Source organism: Salmo salar, chromosome ssa21 (assembly GCF_905237065.1).
Source record: "Salmo salar chromosome ssa21, Ssal_v3.1, whole genome shotgun sequence".
In the NCBI taxonomy this organism is placed as follows: domain Eukaryota; kingdom Metazoa; phylum Chordata; class Actinopteri; order Salmoniformes; family Salmonidae; genus Salmo; species Salmo salar.
Window position 1 is genome coordinate 58617331 of NC_059462.1, and position 8867 is coordinate 58626197.

Sequence of the window (8867 nt, forward strand, 5' to 3'; positions counted from 1 at the left end):
TCACAGTGCAGGGTGGGAAAAGTATGTGAATCCCTTGGATTTAATAACTGGTTGACCCTCCTTTGGCAGTAATATCCTCAACCAAACGTTTTCTGTAGTTGCGGATCAGACCTGCACAAAGGTCAGGAGGAATTTTGGACCATTCCTCTTTACAAAACTGTTTCAGTTCAGCAATATTCTTGGGATGTCTGGTTTTCAACTGCTCTCTCGAGGTCATGCCACAGCATCTCAATCAGGTTGAGGTCAGGACTGACTGGGCCACCCGCTCCAGAAGGTGTATTTTCTTTTGTTCAAGTCATTCTGGTGTTGATTTACTGCTGTCTTTTGGGTTGTTGTCCCATTGCATCACCTAACTTCTGTTGAGCTTCAATTGGCGGACAGATAGCCTTACATTCTCCTGCAAAATGTCTTGATAAACTTTTCCAGGCCATGAGGCAGCAAAGCAGCCCCAAACCATGATGCTCCCTCCACCATACTTTACAGTTGGGATGAGGTTTTGATGTTGGTGTGCTGTGCCTTTTTTTCTCCACACATAGTGTTGTGTTTTCCTTCCAAACAACCCAACTTTAGTTTCATCTGTCCACAGAATATTTTGCCAGTAGCGCTGTGGAACATCCAGGTGCTCTTTTGTGAACTTCAGACGTGCAGCAATGTTTTTTTTGGACAGCAGTGGCTTCTTCTATGGTGTCCTCCCATGAACACCATTCATTTTTAGTGTTTGAGGTATCGTAGACTCGTCAACAGAGATGTTAGCATGTTCCAGAGATTTCTGTAAGTCTTTAGCTGACACTCTAGGATTCTTCTTAACCTCATTGAGCATTCTGCGCTGTGCTCTTGCAGTCATCTTTGCAGGACGGCCACACTTAGGAAGAGTAGCAACAGTTCTGAAATTTCTCCATTTATAGACAATTTGTCTTACCGTGGACTGACTTTTAGAGATACTTTTGTAACCCTTTCCAGCTTTATGCAAGGCAACAATTCTTAATCTTAGGTCTTCTGAGATCTCTTTTGTTCGAGGCATGGTTCCCATCAGGCAATGCTTCTTGTGAATAGCAAACTAACATTTTGTGAGTGTTTTTTGATAGGGCAGGGCAGCTCTAACCAACATCTCCAATCCCATCTCATTGGTTGGACTCCAGGTTAGCTGACTCCTGACTCCAATTAGCGTTTGGAGTCATTAGCCTAGGGGGTTCACATACTTTTTCCAACCTACACTGTGAATGTTTAAATTATGTATTCAATATAGACAAGAAAAATACAATAATTTGTGTGTTATTAGTTTAAGTACCCTGTGTTTGTCTATTGTTGTGACTTAGATGAAGATCAGATCAAATTTTATGTAAAATTTATGCAGAAATACAGGTAATTCCAAAGGGTTCACATACTTTTTCTTGCCACTGTATATAAAAATACAAATCACCACCCCATTAATTCATCTGAATCACCACCCCATTAATTCTTCTGAATCACCACCCCATTAATTCATCTGAATCACCACCCCATTAATTCATCTGAATCACCACCCCATTAATTCATCTGAATCACCACCCCATTAATTATTCTGAATCACCACCCCATTAATTCATCTGAATCACCACCCCATTAATTCTTCTGAATCACCAACCCATAAATTCATCTGAATCACCAACCCATTAATTCATCTGAATCACCAGCCCATTAATTCATCTGAATCACCACCCCATTAATTCATCTGAATCACCACCCCATTAATTCATCTGAATCACCCCCCCATTAATTCATCTGAATCACCACACCATTAATTCATCTGAATCACCACCCCATTAATTCATCTGAATCACCAACCCATTAATTCATCTGAATCACCACCCCATTAATTATTCTGAATCACCACCCCATTAATTCATCTGAATCACCACCCCATTAATTCATCTGAATCACCCCCCCATTAATTCATCTGAATCACCACCCCATTAATTCATCTGAATCACCACCCCATTAATTCATCTGAATCACCACCCCATTAATTCATCTGAATCACCACCCCATTAATTCATCTACTGTAAAATCTCCTAAACCCATGTACTTCTCTGCAGCTGCCACCACCACATCGATCCTCTGTGATTTTACGTTCCGTTTCTGCGGTACAGTCGATAACCACTGCTATGAACGCTGTGGTGGCCGAATTTGATGTAAGTTAAGTTGGAACTTCTCAAGGTTTATGCTCTGTTCTGTGTTGAACTGGGATGAACTGCATTACATAGCCTCCGACGCCTGTTATCTGTCTGCAGCCTAACACAAGGCCATTGTGGTCTGGAACTGTTGCTTGTATAAAGAACTGGTGTGTAACCAACATGACTGTATTATTACCTCTTTCTATATGAGGGACTTCCCTCTGAGTTCTTCCCTGACTGTGATCAGAGACAGATCTCCCCTGCAGCTGCTTGATTAAAGATTTATTGTAATACTCTAATAGCCACTGCCTAATTTTTGGATAGAATTTTCCACAACAACGCTAAGAATCCAACCTTACTGAAGCATAAATCACTCGTTGCCCGATTCCTCTGTGCTGGCACAAATCTACTACTCGCTGGGATCCTCTCAGGATCCCTCACCCTTATACCATCCTGCTATACTTTCTTCACCACCTCAGCATAGGACATCTTCTGCGTCACTCTGACCCTGGCCACTTCAACATGCCTCTATCGCACCGGACACTTCCGATCGCCAGCAACATGGGCACCCTTACAGTGGACACACACAACTTTATCCACGGAAACTACACAATCCTCTGTCGTCATGCCCTCCTGCACACTTCCCACGTCTTGGAATCTCCCTCTTACACCTTCTTTGCTGCGACCATAAACGTTGCACCTGAAACAGCTCAGTGGATTCAGCCCAAAAAGCTCTGACAGGTTAACTGATATATCCTAACATGACTTTGTCTGGTAGAGACTCTGACTTAACACTCAAAAGGACTGACAGTGACTCCTCTTTGCATCGCACCGAACAGCGGTTGTCAAAAAAACACCAGGAATTTTCAACTTCAATTGCTCCACCTCCTCACTTAACGCTACCCCAGAAGTCCCTCCTTTCCATGGTGCCCTGTTCCCTAAGAGCAGGAAACAGATCTTGACACAAGTTCCGTGACACGGACAGCCCGCTTCCGCTGATCAGAAGAAACATAAACAAATGTCACAAGTCCACTAAAGGTTATGTCATGACGTTGGCCTGTGGGTAAGGTTTATGACCCCCCCCCATAAATACCTTTCCCCCTTCCCCTCTCTTACTGAATCTACTGAAGGACTGCTGTCCTGTTAAATATAGAGAGTCTGGGAACATCAAACAAATGTGGAAAGGTACCACATATTTTGTTAATAAAACCAGTTGGAAATATGCTTGGGAACGTAATGAGTATGTATGTCAGTTCGGTTGTCATCTGAGACATTATGACTGATGACAGGACGACATAAACTGTATCTGAGAAAGTATACACCCTCTAGTTATCAGAGTCACATGGAATTGTTATGCAATTGAAATGTTTGATATTGAAAATGTTTGTTAGGAGATGAAATGTAATTTTAGCTTCCGAATGAGAGATTTGGGTTTTCATAAGGAAAGTGCCCTGCTCGATCAGTAACCCAACCCTGTGAAGAGACAGGGGTTATAAACGATGAAACACATCCTTCCCCCTCTCCACTATATAATCCTTTGACGAAAAGATAACCAGGTAGTTCCAGTACGTGAGGTCTGCAGCCTCTACGTTAGAAGGACACACATGTCAACTAAGCCAACCTCGGCGTGAGCTATAGTATGAACTGGTATGAACTTTGAGCTTATTCACTACAGAAGTGCTACTTCCTAGCCGTTGAGTTAGCAGCGGCCGCTGTAACGTGGGCTAGGAAAGGACGGACGACGGATCCAGTCTAACAGACGGACGAAGATACCACCACGTATCCAATTTACCACCAGAGACATTCTTCCGAGTAACAGGAAGATCTGTTGGCCAACCCGGCCAGCATCTACGACCAATCTACCGAAGCGCAGCTCAGAGTAAATATTTATTGCATTTTCCTTTTCCAAATGGGCGGTAATTTAGAATGCATAAGATAATGTATTTACGATAGCACAGCTTCTCCCTTTGTTCCTCAGTCTTCCCGCGCTTTCATTCAAGCCCAACCCCCTCTCTTTGTGTAACAAGCCATGATACAGGTTCCGTCCACCAGGACGTTTTCTGTATGACATCATTGTATTCTGTGTATTTGTAATTCTGTGTGATTAGTTAGGTATTTAGTAAATAAATAATTAAACCCAATTTTGTATTGCTGATTCAACTTGTTAGCCAGGGTTCGTGAAGATAGCCAAGAACTTACAACTTTCATTATGAGACTGAAAATAAGACAAGGGTTAATATTGACTGCTATCGAGGTAAAATATTACTAAGTATTTTAAGAGTTTATTCGGAAGATAACAGCTCTATAAACGTTCTTCCGTGGTGCCCCGACTTTCTAGTTAATTACATTTACATGATTAGCTTAATCAGGTAATATTAATTACAGAGAAATCATTTTATAAGTTAGCATGTCATATCACTTAATCCGGCATAGCCAAAGACACGACAGTTACTTTCACTGACTCAACTGCACCCAACTCCTTTGCGACCCACCCTGAAACCACAAATGGATTTTTCACAATTCCTGACATTTAATCCTAGTAAAAATTCCATGTCTTAGGTCAGTTAGGATCACCACTTTATTTTAAGAATGTGAAATGTCAGAATAATAGTAGAGAGAATGATTAATTTCAGCTTTTATTTCTTTCATCACATTCCCAGTGGGTCAGAAGTTTACATACACTCAATTAGTATTTGGTAGCATTGCCTTTAAATTGTTTAAATTGGGTCAAACGTTTCGGGTAGCCTTCCACAAGCTTCCCACAATAAGTTGGGTGAATTTTGGCCCATTCCTCCTGACAGAGCTGGTGTAACTGAGTCAGGTTTGTAGGCCTCCTTGCCCGCACACACTTCTGTTCTGACCACAAATTTTCTATAGGATTGAGGTCAGGGCTTTGCGATGGCCACTCCAGTACCTTGATTTTGTTGTCCTTAAGCCATTTTGCCACAACTTTGGAAGTATGCTTGGGGTCATTGTCCATTTGGAAGACTCATTTGCGACCAAGCTTTAACTTCCTGACTGATGTCTTGAGATGTTGCTTCAATATATCCATATAATTTTCCTCCTCATGATGCCATCTATTTTGTGAAGTGCACCAGTCCCTCCTGCAGCAAAGCACCCCCACAACATGATGCTGCCAACCCCGTGCTTCACGGGTGGGATGGTGTTCTTTGGCTTGCAAGCCTCCCCCTTTTTCCTCCAAACATAATGATGGTCATTATGGCCAAACAGTGCTATTTTTGTTTCATCAGACCAGAGGACATTTCTCCAAAAAGTACGATCTTTGTCCGCATGTGCAGTTGCAAACCGTAGTCTGGCTTTTTATGGCGGTTTTGGAGCAGTGGCTTCTTCCTTGCTGAGTGGCCTTTCAGGTTATGTCGATATAGGACTCGTTTTACTGTGGATATAGATACTTTTGTACCTGTTTCCTCCAGCATCTTCACAAGGTCCTTTGCTGTTGTTCTGGGATTGATTTGCACTTCTCGCACCAAAGTCCGTTCATGTCTAGGAGATAGAACGCGTCTCCTTCCTGAGCGGTATGACGGCTGCGTGGTCCCATGGTGTTTATACTTGCATACTATTCTTTGTACAGATGAATATGGTACCTTCAGGCGTTTGGAAATTGCTCCCAAGGATGAACCAGACTTGTGGAGGTCTACCTTTTATTTTCTGAGGTCTTGGCTGATTTCTTTTGATTTTCCCATGATGTCAAGCAAAGAGGCACTGAGTTTGAAGGTAGGTCTTGAAATACATCCACAGGTAGACCTCCAATTGACTCAAATGATGTCAACTATCAGAAGCTTCTAAAGCCATGACATCATTTTCTGGAATTTTCCAAGCTGTTTAAAGGCACAGTCAACTTAGTGTATGTAAACTTCTGACCCACTGGAATTGTGATCTAGTGAATTATAAGTGAAATAATCTGTCTGTAAACAATTGTTGGAAAAATGACTTGTGTCACGCACAAAGTAGATGTCTTAACCGACTTGCCAAAACTATAGTTTGTTAACAAGAAATTTGTGGTGGTTGAAAAACGAGTTTTAATGACTCCAACCTAAGTGGATGTAAACTTCCCACTTCAACTATATTTATTAGCTAGTATGTTCATGGTTATTTTTCATTTTCAACAAAAAAATTTGACTAGATACATTTGTATTGCAAATGTGCAATAAATATGAAATTATATAATATAGCCTACCAGACTTGTAGACAAGATGAGTTTATACTTCAGTATGGTTACATACGATTATTGTGGATAGTCAGATTAATATAATAGTTTGATTAAAACGTTTACATGCTTTGCAAGAACGATTTCAATAATAATCCTGTTTAGATGAACACATCTGAAATCATGCTGCCTGATGTCAATCTAATAAATGCAGAAAATCAAAATCAAAATAAACTGTCACGTCCTGACCAGTAAGGGGTTATTTTGTGTCTTGGGTTTGTGGGTAATGTTCCATGTATGGCTGTGTGGCCTTACAGGACTGTTTTTCGTCGTTGTTTGTTTATTTTGTTCAGTGTTCACGTTTATCCAAATGAAAAAAGGAAGATGAGCACGATACCCGCTGCGCCTTGGTCCACTTTTTACGACGCGCATGACATAAACGTTCTAACATATAAAGTTCTAACATATAAAGTTCTACCATAAAAAGATCTACCATATAAAGTTCTACCATAAAAGTTCTACCATAAACGTTCTAACATAAACGTTCTACCATATAAAGTTTGGACATATAAAGTTCTACCATATAAAGTTCTACCATATAAAGTTCTACCATAAAAAGTTCTACCATAAAAGTTCTACCATATAAAAGTTCTACCATATAAAGTTCTACCATAAAAAGATCTACCATATAAAGTTCTACCATAAAAGTTCTACCATAAACGCTCTAACATAAACGTTCTACCATATAAAGTTCTACCATAAAAGTTCTACCATAAACGTTCTAACATAAAAGTTCTACCATATAAAGTTCTACCATAAAAAGTTCTACCATAAAAGTTCTACCATATAAAAGTTCTACCATAAAAAGTTCTGCCATATAAAGTTCTACCATAAAGGTTCTACCATAAAAGTTCTACCATAAAAAGTTCTACCATAAAAAGTTCTACCATATAAAAGTTCTACCATATAAAAGTTCTACCATATAAAGTTCTACCATATAAAGTTCGGACGTATAAAGTTCTACTATAAAAGTTCTACCATATAAAGTTCTACCATATAAAGTTCTACCATAAATAGTTCGGACATATAAAGTTCGGACATATAAAGTTCTACTATAAAAGTTCTACCATATAAAAGTTCTACCATATAAAGTTCTACCATATAAAGTTCTACCATATACAGTTATACCATATAAAAGTTCGGACATATAAAGTTCGGACATATAAAGTTTGGACATATAAAGTTCTACCATATAAAGGTCTACCATAAAAAGGTCTACCATATAAAAGTTCTACGATATAAAGTTCTACCATAAAAAGTTCTACCATATAAAGTTCTACCATAAATAGTTCTACGATATAAAGTTCTACCATATAAAGTTCTACCATATAAAGTTCTACCATATAAAGTTCTACCATATAAAGTTCTACCATAAAAAGTTCTACCATATAAAGTTCTACCATATAAAGTTCTACCATATACAGTTCGGACATATAAAAGTTCGGACATATAAAGTTTGGACATATAAAAGTTCTACCATATAAAGGTCTACCATAAAAAGGTCTACCATATAAAAGTTCTACGATATAAAGTTCTACCATAAAAAGTTCTACCATATAAAGTTCTACCATAAAAAGTTCTACCATATAAAGTTCTACCATAAATAGTTCTACGATATAAAGTTCTACCATAAAAAGTTCTACCATATAAAGTTCTACCATATAAAGTTCTACCATAAAAAGTTCTACCATATAAAGTTCTACCATATAAAGTTCGGATATATAAAGTTCTACCATATAAAGTTCGGATATATAAAGTTCTGCCATTAAAGTTCTACCATATAAAGTTCTACCATATAAAGTTCTGCCATATAAAGTTCGGACATATAGTTTGTTTGTGAAAGCTACTTCTGTGACACATACATTTAGTTGTTCCGAACTCACTTCACTCGTGCTAAAGAGCAAGGCTCGCTCAGCTGGTGCCAGCAGCACGTCAGATCAAATACACCGCCGGAACACCGATTTTTAAGGTGTTTACATGTCCTAATAATTTGAAAGCTTGTTCAGAAAACCAGGTGTTTTAATCGGTGCGTGCTTACTTTGATTTTTAACCTTACACTGATTTAATATAAGCAGAATAAGATGTTTTTACATGACTAATGCCATAATCTGCCTACTGTCATAATCGGCGTAAACAGTCTCCGTGATATATGACGTCATCAAAACGTCCACTACACAGTTCTATTGGTTTCTTGAATATATTATATCTTTACAATAAAGACAATAAAACTCACAGTCACACACAGAAACACTGAAGAGGACAACAAATGAGTGATCAGAAAAGAGAGATGTGTTTGGTACAGTACATCAGAGTTTATTCCATGCAGCTATTTGCTTTGATTTTATTATTCTTCCTGGTTCCCATTGCACTGTACACTGGATTATATAGGAAATTGACAGGATTGGTTGATCATAATGCCATTCAAAAGGAGAAGAAGGAAGGAAGGAAGGCGGGACAAAAAAAAACCGTGTTGGGTACTTTCGAGT